Below are 20,622 nucleotides of genomic sequence, written 5' to 3'. Positions count from 1 at the left end.
ACTTTTCTTCTCAACCCTCTAGACCATTGCTTTCTGCTTTTCTTGTCTCGTGAATGGAGACGGAAAGCTTCTCGGCTACAATCTCGCCTAGAACAACTGCGGCTACACATTAAGCTCGCCCGGAACGCCCTGCTGAAACTTGCCTTCTGGCACCACATTCGCGGGGCAGCCGTCTTTCTTCGGCCACCTGCCAAGTGGCCCCATATCGCCGCGCTCGTTGCACTCCGCTTGTCAGATTGGCTTCCCGTGGCGCTGATTGCAGCCTGGCCAAATACTCGCGCTGCGAAGAGCTGTCTCGCAGACAATCATGATCCAGCATAGAAATTTGTCCTGCAATGTTCCCCCCTCTTTTCCCGCATTGTGCTGCTCTGATGAATGCCTTGAGCATGGAACGACTTAAGCCAGCAAGTATTCCTCGCCGGCCACCTCTCGCTGTGCAAGAGGTATGCCGTGGACCCTTGGAACGCTGCCAAGCAAAAAGCAGAGCAGTGACCATAAAAGCGAGGAGAGAGCATGCACGAAGCACACTAGTTCTGTCTAGTGCTTTCCGTGCAGAGAGGCGGCAAAGCTGAATGCCGTGCCAGAGCTTCACTTCTCGCTGGAGCACAGGAAGGCAAGAATGAAGAGGCAGAACACAGCCTTGGTTTCAGCAGCCTCCGGGACTGCAAAAGTTCAGCAATAGCTCTGTCAAAGCAGAACTCGGCTGAGAATGCTCTCGCAGCTTGGGAAAGTTAGGCGCAGCTGTTGACCAGCTCTGCCCGTGGCCACAGGCTGCTTCTTCCACCTTCACTGTGGCAGAGCTTTTGCGGAACAGAGACGGCATTCTTCAAGGGCGTGTTCTCCAGGGTGCTGTGAAACAGAGCCTAGCACGCTGTCTCGCTGATACTGGCTTTCGGCAAGCAGGCGTGCCAGACCGCTGACATTCTGCACTCTGGCAGCCTAGTTGCCAGCTTTCGGCAGCTGCTGTCCTAGCAAGGAAGCTCAGGGAGTCAAAGCCAGTGCCGGGCGGCACCTTTCTGCTTTGCCCGCCTAAGCGGCGCCACGCTCCCTCGGATACTGTGTCCTTTCCCTCTGCACTGCGTCTGCCGAGGTGCTCTGTGCCTCTCGGAGCAGAAGGGCAAAGGACAATGTTTTCCACAGCAGGGTAGAAACGGCATTGCTAGCAGGAAAGCTAGATGCCTTGGGACTGTCCCCTTAGCCCTTGCCACTCACTTCAGGCTCGTACGCTGAGCAGAACGGCCTGCTGTTCTGAAGCTTCGCTGGCTGCCGTTCGTGCCCAGACGCGATTTCCTTCCCAAGGAGGCGAAGCGCCGTCTACTTCTCGCACCGAGCACGCTGCTCCTGGCTTTCGCTTCTGCCGCAACGAGCTCGCTACGAGCACTTTTCTTCTCAACCCTCTAGACCATTGCTTTCTGCTTTTCTTGTCTCGTGAATGGAGACGGAAAGCTTCTCGGCTACAATCTCGCCTAGAACAACTGCGGCTACACATTAAGCTCGCCCGGAACGCCCTGCTGAAACTTGCCTTCTGGCACCACATTCGCGGGGCAGCCGTCTTTCTTCGGCCACCTGCCAAGTGGCCCCATATCGCCGCGCTCGTTGCACTCCGCTTGTCAGATTGGCTTCCCGTGGCGCTGATTGCAGCCTGGCCAAATACTCGCGCTGCGAAGAGCTGTCTCGCAGACAATCATGTTCCAGCATAGAAATTTGTCCTGCAATGTTCCCCCCTCTTTTCCCCCATTGTGTTGCTCTGATGAATGCCTTGAGCATGGAACGACTTAAGCCAGCAAGTATTCCTCGCCGGCCACCTCTCGCTGTGCAAGAGGTATGCCGTGGACCCTTGGAACGCTGCCAAGCAAAAAGCAGAGCAGTGACAATAAAAGCGAGGAGAGAGCATGCACGAAGCACACTAGTTCTGTCTAGTGCTTTCCGTGCAGAGAGGCGGCAAAGCTGAATGCCGTGCCAGAGCTTCACTTCTCGCTGGAGCACAGGAAGGCAAGAATGAAGAGGCAGAACACAGCCTTGGTTTCAGCAGCCTCCGGGACTGCAAAAGTTCAGCAATAGCTCTGTCAAAGCAGAACTCGGCTGAGAATGCTCTCGCAGCTTGGGAAAGTTAGGCGCAGCTGTTGACCAGCTCTGCCCGTGGCCACAGGCTGCTTCTTCCACCTTCACTGTGGCAGAGCTTTTGCGGTGCAGAGAGGGCATTCTTCAAGAGCGTGTTCTCCAGGGTGCTGTGAAACAGAGCCTAGCACGCTGTCTCGCTGATACTGGCTTTCGGCAAGCAGGCGTGCCAGACCGCTGACATTCTGCACTCTGGCAGCCTAGTTGCCAGCTTTCGGCAGCTGCTGTCCTAGCAAGGAAGCTCAGGAAGTCAAAGCCAGTGCCGGGCGGCACCTTTCTGCTTTGCCCGCCTAAGCGGCGCCACGCTCCCTCGGATACTGTGTCCTTTCCCTCTGCACTGCGTCTGCCGAGGTGCTCTGTGCCTCTCGGAGCAGAAGGGCAAAGGACAATGTTTTCCACAGCAGGGTAGAAATGGCATTGCTAGCAGGAAAGCTAGATGCCTTGGAACTGTCCCCTTAGCCCTTTCAACTCACTTCAGGCTCGTACGCTGAGCAGAACAGCTTGCTGTTCTGAAGCTTCGCTGGCTGCCGTTCGTGCCCAGACGCGATTTCCTTCCCAAGGAGGCGAAGCGCCGTCTACTTCTCGCAGCGAGCACGCTGCTCCTGGCTTTCGCTTCTGCCGCAACGAGCTCGCTACGAGCACTTTTCTTCTCAACCCTCTAGACCATTGCTTTCTGCTTTTCTTGTCTCGTGAATGGAGACGGAAAGCTTCTCGGCTACAATCTCGCCTAGAACAACTGCGGCTACACATTAAGCTCGCCCGGAACGCCCTGCTGAAACTTGCCTTCTGGCACCACATTCGCGGGGCAGCCGTCTTTCTTCGGCCACCTGCCAAGTGGCCCCATATCGCCGCGCTCGTTGCACTCCGCTTGTCAGATTGGCTTCCCGTGGCGCTGATTGCAGCCTGGCCAAATACTCGCGCTGCGAAGAGCTGTCTCGCAGACAATCATGATCCAGCATAGAAATTTGTCCTGCAATGTTCCCCCCTCTTTTCCCGCATTGTGCTGCTCTGATGAATGCCTTGAGCATGGAACGACTTAAGCCAGCAAGTATTCCTCGCCGGCCACCTCTCGCTGTGCAAGAGGTATGCCGTGGACCCTTGGAACGCTGCCAAGCAAAAAGCAGAGCAGTGACCATAAAAGCGAGGAGAGAGCATGCACGAAGCACACTAGTTCTGTCTAGTGCTTTCCGTGCAGAGAGGCGGCAAAGCTGAATGCCGTGCCAGAGCTTCACTTCTCGCTGGAGCACAGGAAGGCAAGAATGAAGAGGCAGAACACAGCCTTGGTTTCAGCAGCCTCCGGGACTGCAAAAGTTCAGCAATAGCTCTGTCAAAGCAGAACTCGGCTGAGAATGCTCTCGCAGCTTGGGAAAGTTAGGCGCAGCTGTTGACCAGCTCTGCCCGTGGCCACAGGCTGCTTCTTCCACCTTCACTGTGGCAGAGCTTTTGCGGAACAGAGACGGCATTCTTCAAGGGCGTGTTCTCCAGGGTGCTGTGAAACAGAGCCTAGCACGCTGTCTCGCTGATACTGGCTTTCGGCAAGCAGGCGTGCCAGACGGCCGACATTCTGCACTCTGGCAGCCTAGTTGCCAGCTTTCGGCAGCTGCTGTCCTAGCAAGGAAGCTCAGGGAGTCAAAGCCAGTGCCGGGCGGCACCTTTCTGCTTTGCCCGCCTAAGCGGCGCCACGCTCCCTCGGATACTGTGTCCTTTCCCTCTGCACTGCGTCTGCCGAGGTGCTCTGTGCCTCTCGGAGCAGAAGGGCAAAGGACAATGTTTTCCACAGCAGGGTAGAAACGGCATTGCTAGCAGGAAAGCTAGATGCCTTGGGACTGTCCCCTTAGCCCTTGCCACTCACTTCAGGCTCGTACGCTGAGCAGAACGGCCTGCTGTTCTGAAGCTTCGCTGGCTGCCGTTCGTGCCCAGACGCGATTTCCTTCCCAAGGAGGCGAAGCGCCGTCTACTTCTCGCAGCGAGCACGCTGCTCCTGGCTTTCGCTTCTGCCGCAACGAGCTCGCTACGAGCACTTTTCTTCTCAACCCTCTAGACCATTGCTTTCTGCTTTTCTTGTCTCGTGAATGGAGACGGAAAGCTTCTCGGCTACAATCTCGCCTAGAACAACTGCGGCTACACATTAAGCTCGCCCGGAACGCCCTGCTGAAACTTGCCTTCTGGCACCACATTCGCGGGGCAGCCGTCTTTCTTCGGCCACCTGCCAAGTGGCCCCATATCGCCGCGCTCGTTGCACTCCGCTTGTCAGATTGGCTTCCCGTGGCGCTGATTGCAGCCTGGCCAAATACTCGCGCTGCGAAGAGCTGTCTCGCAGACAATCATGATCCAGCATAGAAATTTGTCCTGCACTGTTCCCCCCTCTTTTCCCCCATTGTGCTGCTCTGATGAATGCCTTGAGCATGGAACGACTTAAGCCAGCAAGTATTCCTCGCCGGCCACCTCTCGCTGTGCAAGAGGTATGCCGTGGACCCTTGGAACGCTGCCAAGCAAAAAGCAGAGCAGTGACCATAAAAGCGAGGAGAGAGCATGCACGAAGCACACTAGTTCTGTCTAGTGCTTTCCGTGCAGAGAGGCGGCAAAGCTGAATGCCGTGCCAGAGCTTCACTTCTCGCTGGAGCACAGGAAGGCAAGAATGAAGAGGCAGAACACAGCCTTGGTTTCAGCAGCCTCCGGGGCTGCAAAAGTTCAGCAATAGCTCTGTCAAAGCAGAACTCGGCTGAGAATGCTCTCGCAGCTTGGGAAAGTTAGGCGCAGCTGTTGACCAGCTCTGCCCGTGGCCACAAGCTGCTTCTTCCACCTTCACTGTGGCAGAGCTTTTGCGGAACAGAGACGGCATTCTTCAAGGGCGTGTACTCCAAGGTGCTGTGAAACAGAGCCTAGCACGCTGTCTCGCTGATCCTGGCTTTCGGCAAGCAGGCGTGCCAGACCGCTGACATTCTGCACTCTGGCAGCCTAGTTGCCAGCTTTCGGCAGCTGCTGTCCTAGCAAGGAAGCTCAGGAAGTCAAAGCCAGTGCCGGGCGGCACCTTTCTGCTTTGCCCGCCTAAGCGGCGCCACGCTCCCTCGGATACTGTGTCCTTTCCCTCTGCACTGCGTCTGCCGAGGTGCTCTGTGCCTCTCGGAGCAGAAGGGCAAAGGACAATGTTTTCCACAGCAGGGTAGAAATGGCATTGCTAGCAGGAAAGCTAGATGCCTTGGAACTGTCCCCTTAGCCCTTTCAACTCACTTCAGGCTCGTACGCTGAGCAGAACAGCCTGCTGTTCTGAAGCTTCGCTGGCTGCCGTTCGTGCCCAGACGCGATTTCCTTCCCAAGGAGGCGAAGCGCCGTCTACTTCTCGCAGCGAGCACGCTGCTCCTGGCTTTCGCTTCTGCCGCAACGAGCTCGCTACGAGCACTTTTCTTCTCAACCCTCTAGACCATTGCTTTCTGCTTTTCTTGTCTCGTGAATGGAGACGGAAAGCTTCTCGGCTACAATCTCGCCTAGAACAACTGCGGCTACACATTAAGCTCGCCCGGAACGCCCTGCTGAAACTTGCCTTCTGGCACCCCATTCGCGGGGCAGCCGTCTTTCTTCGGCCACCTGCCAAGTGGCCCCATATCGCCGCGCTCGTTGCACTCCGCTTGTCAGATTGGCTTCCCGTGGCGCTGATTGCAGCCTGGCCAAATACTCGCCCTGCGAAGAGCTGTCTCGCAGACAATCATGATCCAGCATAGAAATTTGTCCTGCAATGTTCCCCCCTCTTTTCCCGCATTGTGCTGCTCTGATGAATGCCTTGAGCATGGAACGACTTAAGCCAGCAAGTATTTCTCGCCGGCCACCTCTCGCTGTGCAAGAGGTATGCCGTGGACCCTTTGAACGCTGCCAAGCAAAAAGCAGAGCAGTGACAATAAAAGCGAGGAGAGAGCATGCACGAAGCACACTAGTTCTGTCTAGTGCTTTCCGTGCAGAGAGGCGGCAAAGCTGAATGCCGTGCCAGAGCTTCACTTCTCGCTGGAGCACAGGAAGGCAAGAATGAAGAGGCAGAACACAGCCTTGGTTTCAGCAGCCTCCGGGGCTGCAAAAGTTCAGCAATAGCTCTGTCAAAGCAGAACTCGGCTGAGAATGCTCTCGCAGCTTGGGAAAGTTAGGCGCAGCTGTTGACCAGCTCTGCCCGTGGCCACAAGCTGCTTCTTCCACCTTCACTGTGGCAGAGCTTTTGCGGAACAGAGACGGCATTCTTCAAGGGCGTGTTCTCCAAGGTGCTGTGAAACAGAGCCTAGCACGCTGTCTCGCTGATCCTGGCTTTCGGCAAGCAGGCGTGCCAGACCGCCGACATTCTGCACTCTGGCAGCCTAGTTGCCAGCTTTCGGCAGCTGCTGTTCTAGCAAGGAAGCTCAGGGAGTCAAAGCCAGTGCCGGGCGGCACCTTTCTGCTTTGCCCGCCTAAGCGGCGCCACGCTCCCTCGGATACTGTGTCCTTTCCCTCTGCACTGCGTCTGCCGAGGTGCTCTGTGCCTCTCGGAGCAGAAGGGCAAAGGACAATGTTTTCCACAGCAGGGTAGAAACGGCATTGCTAGCAGGAAAGCTAGATGCCTTGGAACTGTCCCCTTAGCCCTTTCAACTCACTTCAGGCTCGTACGCTGAGCAGAACAGCCTGCTGTTCTGAAGCTTCGCTGGCTGCCGTTCGTGCCCAGACGCGATTTCCTTCCCAAGGAGGCGAAGCGCCGTCTACTTCTCGCAGCGAGCACGCTGCTCCTGGCTTTCGCTTCTGCCGCAACGAGCTCGCTACGAGCACTTTTCTTCTCAACCCTCTAGACCATTGCTTTCTGCTTTTCTTGTCTCGTGAATGGAGACGGAAAGCTTCTCGGCTACAATCTCGCCTAGAACAACTGCGGCTACACATTAAGCTCGCCCGGAACGCCCTGCTGAAACTTGCCTTCTGGCACCCCATTCGCGGGGCAGCCGTCTTTCTTCGGCCACCTGCCAAGTGGCCCCATATCGCCGCGCTCGTTGCACTCCGCTTGTCAGATTGGCTTCCCGTGGCGCTGATTGCAGCCTGGCCAAATACTCGCGCTGCGAAGAGCTGTCTCGCAGAAAATCATGATCCAGCATAGAAATTTGTCCTGCAATGTTCCCCCCTCTTTTCCCGCATTGTGCTGCTCTGATGAATGCCTTGAGCATGGAACGACTTAAGCCAGCAAGTATTTCTCGCCGGCCACCTCTCGCTGTGCAAGAGGTATGCCGTGGACCCTTGGAACGCTGCCAAGCAAAAAGCAGAGCAGTGACAATAAAAGCGAGGAGAGAGCATGCACGAAGCACACTAGTTCTGTCTAGTGCTTTCCGTGCAGAGAGGCGGCAAAGCTGAATGCCGTGCCAGAGCTTCACTTCTCGCTGGAGCACAGGAAGGCAAGAATGAAGAGGCAGAACACAGCCTTGGTTTCAGCAGCCTCCGGGGCTGCAAAAGTTCAGCAATAGCTCTGTCAAAGCAGAACTCGGCTGAGAATGCTCTCGCAGCTTGGGAAAGTTAGGCGCAGCTGTTGACCAGCTCGGCCCGTGGCCACAAGCTGCTTCTTCCACCTTCACTGTGGCAGAGCTTTTGCGGAACAGAGACGGCATTCTTCAAGGGCGTGTTCTCCAAGGTGCTGTGAAACAGAGCCTAGCACGCTGTCTCGCTGATCCTGGCTTTCGGCAAGCAGGCGTGCCAGACCGCCGACATTCTGCACTCTGGCAGCCTAGTTGCCAGCTTTCGGCAGCTGCTGTTCTAGCAAGGAAGCTCAGGGAGTCAAAGCCAGTGCCGGGCGGCACCTTTCTGCTTTGCCCGCCTAAGCGGCGCCACGCTCCCTCGGATACTGTGTCCTTTCCCTCTGCACTGCGTCTGCCGAGGTGCTCTGTGCCTCTCGGAGCAGAAGGGCAAAGGACAATGTTTTCCACAGCAGGGTAGAAATGGCATTGCTAGCAGGAAAGCTAGATGCCTTGGAACTGTCCCCTTAGCCCTTGCCACTCACTTCAGGCTCGTACGCTGAGCAGAACAGCCTGCTGTTCTGAAGCTTCGCTGGCTGCCGTTCGTGCCCAGACGCGATTTCCTTCCCAAGGAGGCGAAGCGCCGTCTACTTCTCGCAGCGAGCACGCTGCTCCTGGCTTTCGCTTCTGCCGCAACGAGCTCGCTACGAGCACTTTTCTTCTCAACCCTCTAGACCATTGCTTTCTGCTTTTCTTGTCTCGTGAATGGAGACGGAAAGCTTCTCGGCTACAATCTCGCCTAGAACAACTGCAGCTACACATTAAGCTCGCCCGGAACGCCCTGCTGAAACTTGCCTTCTGGCACCACATTCGCGGGGCAGCCGTCTTTCTTCGGCCACCTGCCAAGTGGCCCCATATCGCCGCGCTCGTTGCACTCCGCTTGTCAGATTGGCTTCCCATGGCGCTGATTTCAGCCTGGCCAAATACTAGCGCTGCGGAGAGCTGTCTCGCAGACAATCATGTTCCAGCATAGAAATTTGTCCTGCAATGTTCCCCCCTCTTTTCCCCCATTGTGTTGCTCTGATGAATGCCTTGAGCATGGAACGACTTAAGCCAGCAAGTATTCCTCGCCGGCCACCTCTCGCTGTGCAAGAGGTATGCCGTGGACCCTTGGAACGCTGCCAAGCAAAAAGCAGAGCAGTGACAATAAAAGCGAGGAGAGAGCATGCACGAAGCACACTAGTTCTGTCTAGTGCTTTCCGTGCAGAGAGGCGGCAAAGCTGAATGCCGTGCCAGAGCTTCACTTCTCGCTGGAGCACAGGAAGGCAAGAATGAAGAGGCAGAACACAGCCTTGGTTTCAGCAGCCTCCGGGACTGCAAAAGTTCAGCAATAGCTCTGTCAAAGCAGAACTCGGCTGAGAATGCTCTCGCAGCTTGGGAAAGTTAGGCGCAGCTGTTGACCAGCTCTGCCCGTGGCCACAGGCTGCTTCTTCCACCTTCACTGTGGCAGAGCTTTTGCGGTGCAGAGAGGGCATTCTTCAAGAGCGTGTTCTCCAGGGTGCTGTGAAACAGAGCCTAGCACGCTGTCTCGCTGATACTGGCTTTCGGCAAGCAGGCGTGCCAGACCGCTGACATTCTGCACTCTGGCAGCCTAGTTGCCAGCTTTCGGCAGCTGCTGTTCTAGCAAGGAAGCTCAGGGAGTCAAAGCCAGTGCCGGGCGGCACCTTTCTGCTTTGCCCGCCTAAGCGGCGCCACGCTCCCTCGGATACTGTGTCCTTTCCCTCTGCACTGCGTCTGACGAGGTGCTCTGTGCCTCTCGGAGCAGAAGGGCAAAGGACAATGTTTTCCACAGCAGGGTAGAAATGGCATTGCTAGCAGGAAAGCTAGATGCCTTGGAACTGTCCCCTTAGCCCTTTCAACTCACTTCAGGCTCGTACGCTGAGCAGAACAGCCTGCTGTTCTGAAGCTTCGCTGGCTGCCGTTCGTGCCCAGACGCGATTTCCTTCCCAAGGAGGCGAAGCGCCGTCTACTTCTCGCAGCGAGCACGCTGCTCCTGGCTTTCGCTTCTGCCGCAACGAGCTCGCTACGAGCACTTTTCTTCTCAACCCTCTAGACCATTGCTTTCTGCTTTTCTTGTCTCGTGAATGGAGACGGAAAGCTTCTCGGCTACAATCTCGCCTAGAACAACTGCGGCTACACATTAAGCTCGCCCGGAACGCCCTGCTGAAACTTGCCTTCTGGCACCCCATTCGCGGGGCAGCCGTCTTTCTTCGGCCACCTGCCAAGTGGCCCCATATCGCCGCGCTCGTTGCACTCCGCTTGTCAGATTGGCTTCCCATGGCGCTGATTTCAGCCTGGCCAAATACTAGCGCTGCGGAGAGCTGTCTCGCAGACAATCCTGTTCCAGCATAGAAATTTGTCTTGCAATGTTCCCCCCTCTTTTCCCGCATTGTGCTGCTCTGATGAATGCCTTGAGCATGGAACGACTTAAGCCAGCAAGTATTCCTCGCCGGCCACCTCTCGCTGTGCAAGAGGTATGCCGTGGACCCTTGGAACGCTGCCAAGCAAAAAGCAGAGCAGTGACCATAAAAGCGAGGAGAGAGCATGCACGAAGCACACTAGTTCTGTCTAGTGCTTTCCGTGCAGAGAGGCGGCAAAGCTGAATGCCGTGCCAGAGCTTCACTTCTCGCTGGAGCACAGGAAGGCAAGAATGAAGAGGCAGAACACAGCCTTGGTTTCAGCAGCCTCCGGGGCTGCAAAAGTTCAGCAATAGCTCTGTCAAAGCAGAACTCGGCTGAGAATGCTCTCGCAGCTTGGGAAAGTTAGGCGCAGCTGTTGACCAGCTCTGCCCGTGGCCACAGGCTGCTTCTTCCACCTTCACTGTGGCAGAGCTTTTGCGGAACAGAGACGGCATTCTTCAAGGGCGTGTTCTCCAGGGTGCTGTGAAACAGAGCCTAGCACGCTGTCTCGCTGATACTGGCTTTCGGCAAGCAGGCGTGCCAGACCGCTGACATTCTGCACTCTGGCAGCCTAGTTGCCAGCTTTCGGCAGCTGCTGTTCTAGCAAGGAAGCTCAGGGAGTCAAAGCCAGTGCCGGGCGGCACCTTTCTGCTTTGCCCGCCTAAGCGGCGCCACGCTCCCTCGGATACTGTGTCCTTTCCCTCTGCACTGCGTCTGCCGAGGTGCTCTGTGCCTCTCGGAGCAGAAGGGCAAAGGACAATGTTTTCCACAGCAGGGTAGAAACGGCATTGCTAGCAGGAAAGCTAGATGCCTTGGGACTGTCCCCTTAGCCCTTGCCACTCACTTCAGGCTCGTACGCTGAGCAGAACAGCCTGCTGTTCTGAAGCTTCGCTGGCTGCCGTTCGTGCCCAGACGCGATTTCCTTCCCAAGGAGGCGAAGCGCCGTCTACTTCTCGCACCGAGCACGCTGCTCCTGGCTTTCGCTTCTGCCGCAACGAGCTCGCTACGAGCACTTTTCTTCTCAACCCTCTAGACCATTGCTTTCTGCTTTTCTTGTCTCGTGAATGGAGACGGAAAGCTTCTCGGCTACAATCTCGCCTAGAACAACTGCAGCTACACATTAAGCTCGCCCGGAACGCCCTGCTGAAACTTGCCTTCTGGCACCACATTCGCGGGGCAGCCGTCTTTCTTCGGCCACCTGCCAAGTGGCCCCATATCGCCGCGCTCGTTGCACTCCGCTTGTCAGATTGGCTTCCCATGGCGCTGATTTCAGCCTGGCCAAATACTAGCGCTGCGGAGAGCTGTCTCGCAGACAATCATGTTCCAGCATAGAAATTTGTCCTGCAATGTTCCCCCCTCTTTTCCCCCATGGTGTTGCTCTGATGAATGCCTTGAGCATGGAATGACTTAAGCCAGCAAGTATTCCTCGCCGGCCACCTCTCGCTGTGCAAGAGGTATGCCGTGGACCCTTGGAACGCTGCCAAGCAAAAAGCAGAGCAGTGACCATAAAAGCGAGGAGAGAGCATGCACGAAGCACACTAGTTCTGTCTAGTGCTTTCCGTGCAGAGAGGCGGCAAAGCTGAATGCCGTGCCAGAGCTTCACTTCTCGCTGGAGCACAGGAAGGCAAGAATGAAGAGGCAGAACACAGCCTTGGTTTCAGCAGCCTCCGGGACTGCAAAAGTTCAGCAATAGCTCTGTCAAAGCAGAACTCGGCTGAGAATGCTCTCGCAGCTTGGGAAAGTTAGGCGCAGCTGTTGACCAGCTCTGCCCGTGGCCACAGGCTGCTTCTTCCACCTTCACTGTGGCAGAGCTTTTGCGGTGCAGAGAGGGCATTCTTCAAGAGCGTGTTCTCCAGGGTGCTGTGAAACAGAGCCTAGCACGCTGTCTCGCTGATACTGGCTTTCGGCAAGCAGGCGTGCCAGACCGCTGACATTCTGCACTCTGGCAGCCTAGTTGCCAGCTTTCGGCAGCTGCTGTTCTAGCAAGGAAGCTCAGGGAGTCAAAGCCAGTGCCGGGCGGCACCTTTCTGCTTTGCCCGCCTAAGCGGCGCCACGCTCCCTCGGATACTGTGTCCTTTCCCTCTGCACTGCGTCTGACGAGGTGCTCTGTGCCTCTCGGAGCAGAAGGGCAAAGGACAATGTTTTCCACAGCAGGGTAGAAATGGCATTGCTAGCAGGAAAGCTAGAGGCCTTGGAACTGTCCCCTTAGCCCTTGCCACTCACTTCAGGCTCGTACGCTGAGCAGAACAGCCTGCTGTTCTGAAGCTTCGCTGGCTGCCGTTCGTGCCCAGACGCGATTTCCTTCCCAAGGAGGCGAAGCGCCGTCTACTTCTCGCAGCGAGCACGCTGCTCCTGGCTTTCGCTTCTGCCGCAACGAGCTCGCTACGAGCACTTTTCTTCTCAACCCTCTAGACCATTGCTTTCTGCTTTTCTTGTCTCGTGAATGGAGACGGAAAGCTTCTCGGCTACAATCTCGCCTAGAACAACTGCGGCTACACATTAAGCTCGCCCGGAACGCCCTGCTGAAACTTGCCTTCTGGCACCACATTCGCGGGGCAGCCGTCTTTCTTCGGCCACCTGCCAAGTGGCCCCATATCGCCGCGCTCGTTGCACTCCGCTTGTCAGATTGGCTTCCCGTGGCGCTGATTTCAGCCTGGCCAAATACTAGCGCTGCGGAGAGCTGTCTCGCAGACAATCCTGTTCCAGCATAGAAATTTGTCTTGCAATGTTCCCCCCTCTTTTCCCGCATTGTGCTGCTCTGATGAATGCCTTGAGCATGGAACGACTTAAGCCAGCAAGTATTCCTCGCCGGCCACCTCTCGCTGTGCAAGAGGTATGCCGTGGACCCTTGGAACGCTGCCAAGCAAAAAGCAGAGCAGTGACCATAAAAGCGAGGAGAGAGCATGCACGAAGCACACTAGTTCTGTCTAGTGCTTTCCGTGCAGAGAGGCGGCAAAGCTGAATGCCGTGCCAGAGCTTCACTTCTCGCTGGAGCACAGGAAGGCAAGAATGAAGAGGCAGAACACAGCCTTGGTTTCAGCAGCCTCCGGGACTGCAAAAGTTCAGCAATAGCTCTGTCAAAGCAGAACTCGGCTGAGAATGCTCTCGCAGCTTGGGAAAGTTAGGCGCAGCTGTTGACCAGCTCTGCCCGTGGCCACAGGCTGCTTCTTCCACCTTCACTGTGGCAGAGCTTTTGCGGAACAGAGACGGCATTCTTCAAGGGCGTGTTCTCCAGGGTGCTGTGAAACAGAGCCTAGCACGCTGTCTCGCTGATACTGGCTTTCGGCAAGCAGGCGTGCCAGACCGCTGACATTCTGCACTCTGGCAGCCTAGTTGCCAGCTTTCGGCAGCTGCTGTTCTAGCAAGGAAGCTCAGGGAGTCAAAGCCAGTGCCGGGCGGCACCTTTCTGCTTTGCCCGCCTAAGCGGCGCCACGTTCCCTCGGATACTGTGTCCTTTCCCTCTGCACTGCGTCTGCCGAGGTGCTCTGTGCCTCTCGGAGCAGAAGGGCAAAGGACAATGTTTTCCACAGCAGGGTAGAAACGGCATTGCTAGCAGGAAAGCTAGATGCCTTGGAACTGTCCCCTTAGCCCTTGCCACTCACTTCAGGCTCGTACGCTGAGCAGAACGGCCTGCTGTTCTGAAGCTTCGCTGGCTGCCGTTCGTGCCCAGACGCGATTTCCTTCCCAAGGAGGCGAAGCGCCGTCTACTTCTCGCACCGAGCACGCTGCTCCTGGCTTTCGCTTCTGCCGCAACGAGCTCGCTACGAGCACTTTTCTTCTCAACCCTCTAGACCATTGCTTTCTGCTTTTCTTGTCTCGTGAATGGAGACGGAAAGCTTCTCGGCTACAATCTCGCCTAGAACAACTGCAGCTACACATTAAGCTCGCCCGGAACGCCCTGCTGAAACTTGCCTTCTGGCACCACATTCGCGGGGCAGCCGTCTTTCTTCGGCCACCTGCCAAGTGGCCCCATATCGCCGCGCTCGTTGCACTCCGCTTGTCAGATTGGCTTCCCATGGCGCTGATTTCAGCCTGGCCAAATACTAGCGCTGCGGAGAGCTGTCTCGCAGACAATCATGTTCCAGCATAGAAATTTGTCCTGCAATGTTCCCCCCTCTTTTCCCCCATGGTGTTGCTCTGATGAATGCCTTGAGCATGGAACGACTTAAGCCAGCAAGTATTCCTCGCCGGCCACCTCTCGCTGTGCAAGAGGTATGCCGTGGACCCTTGGAACGCTGCCAAGCAAAAAGCAGAGCAGTGACCATAAAAGCGAGGAGAGAGCATGCACGAAGCACACTAGTTCTGTCTAGTGCTTTCCGTGCAGAGAGGCGGCAAAGCTGAATGCCGTGCCAGAGCTTCACTTCTCGCTGGAGCACAGGAAGGCAAGAATGAAGAGGCAGAACACAGCCTTGGTTTCAGCAGCCTCCGGGACTGCAAAAGTTCAGCAATAGCTCTGTCAAAGCAGAACTCGGCTGAGAATGCTCTCGCAGCTTGGGAAAGTTAGGCGCAGCTGTTGACCAGCTCTGCCCGTGGCCACAGGCTGCTTCTTCCACCTTCACTGTGGCAGAGCTTTTGCGGTGCAGAGAGGGCATTCTTCAAGAGCGTGTTCTCCAGGGTGCTGTGAAACAGAGCCTAGCACGCTGTCTCGCTGATACTGGCTTTCGGCAAGCAGGCGTGCCAGACCGCTGACATTCTGCACTCTGGCAGCCTAGTTGCCAGCTTTCGGCAGCTGCTGTTCTAGCAAGGAAGCTCAGGGAGTCAAAGCCAGTGCCGGGCGGCACCTTTCTGCTTTGCCCGCCTAAGCGGCGCCACGCTCCCTCGGATACTGTGTCCTTTCCCTCTGCACTGCGTCTGACGAGGTGCTCTGTGCCTCTCGGAGCAGAAGGGCAAAGGACAATGTTTTCCACAGCAGGGTAGAAATGGCATTGCTAGCAGGAAAGCTAGATGCCTTGGAACTGTCCCCTTAGCCCTTGCCACTCACTTCAGGCTCGTACGCTGAGCAGAACAGCCTGCTGTTCTGAAGCTTCGCTGGCTGCCGTTCGTGCCCAGACGCGATTTCCTTCCCAAGGAGGCGAAGCGCCGTCTACTTCTCGCAGCGAGCACGCTGCTCCTGGCTTTCGCTTCTGCCGCAACGAGCTCGCTACGAGCACTTTTCTTCTCAACCCTCTAGACCATTGCTTTCTGCTTTTCTTGTCTCGTGAATGGAGACGGAAAGCTTCTCGGCTACAATCTCGCCTAGAACAACTGCGGCTACACATTAAGCTCGCCCGGAACGCCCTGCTGAAACTTGCCTTCTGGCACCACATTCGCGGGGCAGCCGTCTTTCTTCGGCCACCTGCCAAGTGGCCCCATATCGCCGCGCTCGTTGCACTCCGCTTGTCAGATTGGCTTCCCGTGGCGCTGATTTCAGCCTGGCCAAATACTAGCGCTGCGGAGAGCTGTCTCGCAGACAATCCTGTTCCAGCATAGAAATTTGTCTTGCAATGTTCCCCCCTCTTTTCCCGCATTGTGCTGCTCTGATGAATGCCTTGAGCATGGAACGACTTAAGCCAGCAAGTATTCCTCGCCGGCCACCTCTCGCTGTGCAAGAGGTATGCCGTGGACCCTTGGAACGCTGCCAAGCAAAAAGCAGAGCAGTGACCATAAAAGCGAGGAGAGAGCATGCACGAAGCACACTAGTTCTGTCTAGTGCTTTCCGTGCAGAGAGGCGGCAAAGCTGAATGCCGTGCCAGAGCTTCACTTCTCGCTGGAGCACAGGAAGGCAAGAATGAAGAGGCAGAACACAGCCTTGGTTTCAGCAGCCTCCGGGACTGCAAAAGTTCAGCAATAGCTCTGTCAAAGCAGAACTCGGCTGAGAATGCTCTCGCAGCTTGGGAAAGTTAGGCGCAGCTGTTGACCAGCTCTGCCCGTGGCCACAGGCTGCTTCTTCCACCTTCACTGTGGCAGAGCTTTTGCGGAACAGAGACGGCATTCTTCAAGGGCGTGTTCTCCAGGGTGCTGTGAAACAGAGCCTAGCACGCTGTCTCGCTGATACTGGCTTTCGGCAAGCAGGCGTGCCAGACCGCTGACATTCTGCACTCTGGCAGCCTAGTTGCCAGCTTTCGGCAGCTGCTGTTCTAGCAAGGAAGCTCAGGGAGTCAAAGCCAGTGCCGGGCGGCACCTTTCTGCTTTGCCCGCCTAAGCGGCGCCACGCTCCCTCGGATACTGTGTCCTTTCCCTCTGCACTGCGTCTGCCGAGGTGCTCTGTGCCTCTCGGAGCAGAAGGGCAAAGGACAATGTTTTCCACAGCAGGGTAGAAACGGCATTGCTAGCAGGAAAGCTAGATGCCTTGGGACTGTCCCCTTAGCCCTTGCCACTCACTTCAGGCTCGTACGCTGAGCAGAACGGCCTGCTGTTCTGAAGCTTCGCTGGCTGCCGTTCGTGCCCAGACGCGATTTCCTTCCCAAGGAGGCGAAGCGCCGTCTACTTCTCGCAGCGAGCACGCTGCTCCTGGCTTTCGCTTCTGCCGCAACGAGCTCGCTACGAGCACTTTTCTTCTCAACCCTCTAGACCATTGCTTTCTGCTTTTCTTGTCTCGTGAATGGAGACGGAAAGCTTCTCGGCTACAATCTCGCCTAGAACAACTGCGGCTACACATTAAGCTCGCCCGGAACGCCCTGCTGAAACTTGCCTTCTGGCACCACATTCGCGGGGCAGCCGTCTTTCTTCGGCCACCTGCCAAGTGGCCCCATATCGCCGCGCTCGTTGCACTCCGCTTGTCAGATTGGCTTCCCGTGGCGCTGATTGCAGCCTGGCCAAATACTCGCCCTGCGAAGAGCTGTCTCGCAGACAATCATGATCCAGCATAGAAATTTGTCCTGCACTGTTCCCCCCTCTTTTCCCCCATTGTGCTGCTCTGATGAATGCCTTGAGCATGGAACGACTTAAGCCAGCAAGTATTCCTCGCCGGCCACCTCTCGCTGTGCAAGAGGTATGCCGTGGACCCTTGGAACGCTGCCAAGCAAAAAGCAGAGCAGTGACCATAAAAGCGAGGAGAGAGCATGCACGAAGCACACTAGTTCTGTCTAGTGCTTTCCGTGCAGAGAGGCGGCAAAGCTGAATGCCGTGCCAGAGCTTCACTTCTCGCTGGAGCACAGGAAGGCAAGAATGAAGAGGCAGAACACAGCCTTGGTTTCAGCAGCCTCCGGGACTGCAAAAGTTCAGCAATAGCTCTGTCAAAGCAGAACTCGGCTGAGAATGCTCTCGCAGCTTGGGAAAGTTAGGCGCAGCTGTTGACCAGCTCTGCCCGTGGCCACAGGCTGCTTCTTCCACCTTCACTGTGGCAGAGCTTTTGCGGTGCAGAGAGGGCATTCTTCAAGGGCGTGTTCTCCAGGGTGCTGTGAAACAGAGCCTAGCACGCTGTCTCGCTGATACTGGCTTTCGGCAAGCAGGCGTGCCAGACCGCTGACATTCTGCACTCTGGCAGCCTAGTTGCCAGCTTTCGGCAGCTGCTGTTCTAGCAAGGAAGCTCAGGGAGTCAAAGCCAGTGCCGGGCGGCACCTTTCTGCTTTGCCCGCCTAAGCGGCGCCACGCTCCCTCGGATACTGTGTCCTTTCCCTCTGCACTGCGTCTGCCGAGGTGCTCTGTGCCTCTCGGAGCAGAAGGGCAAAGGACAATGTTTTCCACAGCAGGGTAGAAACGGCATTGCTAGCAGGAAAGCTAGATGCCTTGGGACTGTCCCCTTAGCCCTTGCCACTCACTTCAGGCTCGTACGCTGAGCAGAACGGCCTGCTGTTCTGAAGCTTCGCTGGCTGCCGTTCGTGCCCAGACGCGATTTCCTTCCCAAGGAGGCGAAGCGCCGTCTACTTCTCGCACCGAGCACGCTGCTCCTGGCTTTCGCTTCTGCCGCAACGAGCTCGCTACGAGCACTTTTCTTCTCAACCCTCTAGACCATTGCTTTCTGCTTTTCTTGTCTCGTGAATGGAGACGGAAAGCTTCTCGGCTACAATCTCGCCTAGAACAACTGCGGCTACACATTAAGCTCGCCCGGAACGCCCTGCTGAAACTTGCCTTCTGGCACCCCATTCGCGGGGCAGCCGTCTTTCTTCGGCCACCTGCCAAGTGGCCCCATATCGCCGCGCTCGTTGCACTCCGCTTGTCAGATTGGCTTCCCGTGGCGCTGATTGCAGCCTGGCCAAATACTCGCGCTGCGAAGAGCTGTCTCGCAGACAATCATGATCCAGCATAGAAATTTGTCCTGCAATGTTCCCCCCTCTTTTCCCGCATTGTGCTGCTCTGATGAATGCCTTGAGCATGGAACGACTTAAGCCAGCAAGTATTCCTCGCCGGCCACCTCTCGCTGTGCAAGAGGTATGCCGTGGACCCTTGGAACGCTGCCAAGCAAAAAGCAGAGCAGTGACCATAAAAGCGAGGAGAGAGCATGCACGAAGCACACTAGTTCTGTCTAGTGCTTTCCGTGCAGAGAGGCGGCAAAGCTGAATGCCGTGCCAGAGCTTCACTTCTCGCTGGAGCACAGGAAGGCAAGAATGAAGAGGCAGAACACAGCCTTGGTTTCAGCAGCCTCCGGGACTGCAAAAGTTCAGCAATAGCTCTGTCAAAGCAGAACTCGGCTGAGAATGCTCTCGCAGCTTGGGAAAGTTAGGCGCAGCTGTTGACCAGCTCTGCCCGTGGCCACAGGCTGCTTCTTCCACCTTCACTGTGGCAGAGCTTTTGCGGAACAGAGACGGCATTCTTCAAGGGCGTGTTCTCCAGGGTGCTGTGAAACAGAGCCTAGCACGCTGTCTCGCTGATACTGGCTTTCGGCAAGCAGGCGTGCCAGACGGCCGACATTCTGCACTCTGGCAGCCTAGTTGCCAGCTTTCGGCAGCTGCTGTCCTAGCAAGGAAGCTCAGGGAGTCAAAGCCAGTGCCGGGCGGCACCTTTCTGCTTTGCCCGCCTAAGCGGCGCCACGCTCCCTCGGATACTGTGTCCTTTCCCTCTGCACTGCGTCTGCCGAGGTGCTCTGTGCCTCTCGGAGCAGAAGGGCAAAGGACAATGTTTTCCACAGCAGGGTAGAAACGGCATTGCTAGCAGGAAAGCTAGATGCCTTGGAACTGTCCCCTTAGCCCTTGCCACTCACTTCAGGCTCGTACGCTGAGCAGAACGGCCTGCTGTTCTGAAGCTTCGCTGGCTGCCGTTCGTGCCCAGACGCGATTTCCTTCCCAAGGAGGCGAAGCGCCGTCTACTTCTCGCAGCGAGCACGCTGCTCCTGGCTTTCGCTTCTGCCGCAACGAGCTCGCTACGAGCACTTTTCTTCTCAACCCTCTAGACCATTGCTTTCTGCTTTTCTTGTCTCGTGAATGGAGACGGAAAGCTTCTCGGCTACAATCTCGCCTAGAACAACTGCGGCTACACATTAAGCTCGCCCGGAACGCCCTGCTGAAACTTGCCTTCTGGCACCACATTCGCGGGGCAGCCGTCTTTCTTCGGCCACCTGCCAAGTGGCCCCATATCGCCGCGCTCGTTGCACTCCGCTTGTCAGATTGGCTTCCCGTGGCGCTGATTGCAGCCTGGCCAAATACTCGCCCTGCGAAGAGCTGTCTCGCAGACAATCATGATCCAGCATAGAAATTTGTCCTGCACTGTTCCCCCCTCTTTTCCCGCATTGTGCTGCTCTGATGAATGCCTTGAGCATGGAACGACTTAAGCCAGCAAGTATTCCTCGCCGGCCACCTCTCGCTGTGCAAGAGGTATGCCGTGGACCCTTGGAACGCTGCCAAGCAAAAAGCAGAGCAGTGACCATAAAAGCGAGGAGAGAGCATGCACGAAGCACACTAGTTCTGTCTAGTGCTTTCCGTGCAGAGAGGCGGCAAAGCTGAATGCCGTGCCAGAGCTTCACTTCTCGCTGGAGCACAGGAAGGCAAGAATGAAGAGGCAGAACACAGCCTTGGTTTCAGCAGCCTCCGGGACTGCAAAAGTTCAGCAATAGCTCTGTCAAAGCAGAACTCGGCTGAGAATGCTCTCGCAGCTTGGGAAAGTTAGGCGCAGCTGTTGACCAGCTCTGCCCGTGGCCACAGGCTGCTTCTTCCACCTTCACTGTGGCAGAGCTTTTGCGGAACAGAGACGGCATTCTTCAAGGGCGTGTTCTCCAGGGTGCTGTGAAACAGAGCCTAGCACGCTGTCTCGCTGATACTGGCTTTCGGCAAGCAGGCGTGCCAGACGGCCGACATTCTGCACTCTGGCAGCCTAGTTGCCAGCTTTCGGCAGCTGCTGTCCTAGCAAGGAAGCTCAGGGAGTCAAAGCCAGTGCCGGGCGGCACCTTTCTGCTTTGCCCGCCTAAGCGGCGCCACGCTCCCTCGGATACTGTGTCCTTTCCCTCTGCACTGCGTCTGCCGAGGTGCTCTGTGCCTCTCGGAGCAGAAGGGCAAAGGACAATGTTTTCCACAGCAGGGTAGAAACGGCATTGCTAGCAGGAAAGCTAGATGCCTTGGAACTGTCCCCTTAGCCCTTGCCACTCACTTCAGGCTCGTACGCTGAGCAGAACGGCCTGCTGTTCTGAAGCTTCGCTGGCTGCCGTTCGTGCCCAGACGCCATTTCCTTCCCAAGGAGGCGAAGCGCCGTCT

This window comes from Cinclus cinclus, unplaced genomic scaffold (genome assembly GCF_963662255.1).
Source record: "Cinclus cinclus unplaced genomic scaffold, bCinCin1.1 SCAFFOLD_85, whole genome shotgun sequence".
Lineage (NCBI taxonomy): Eukaryota > Metazoa > Chordata > Aves > Passeriformes > Cinclidae > Cinclus > Cinclus cinclus.
Note: the sequence above shows the minus strand (reverse complement) of the source record.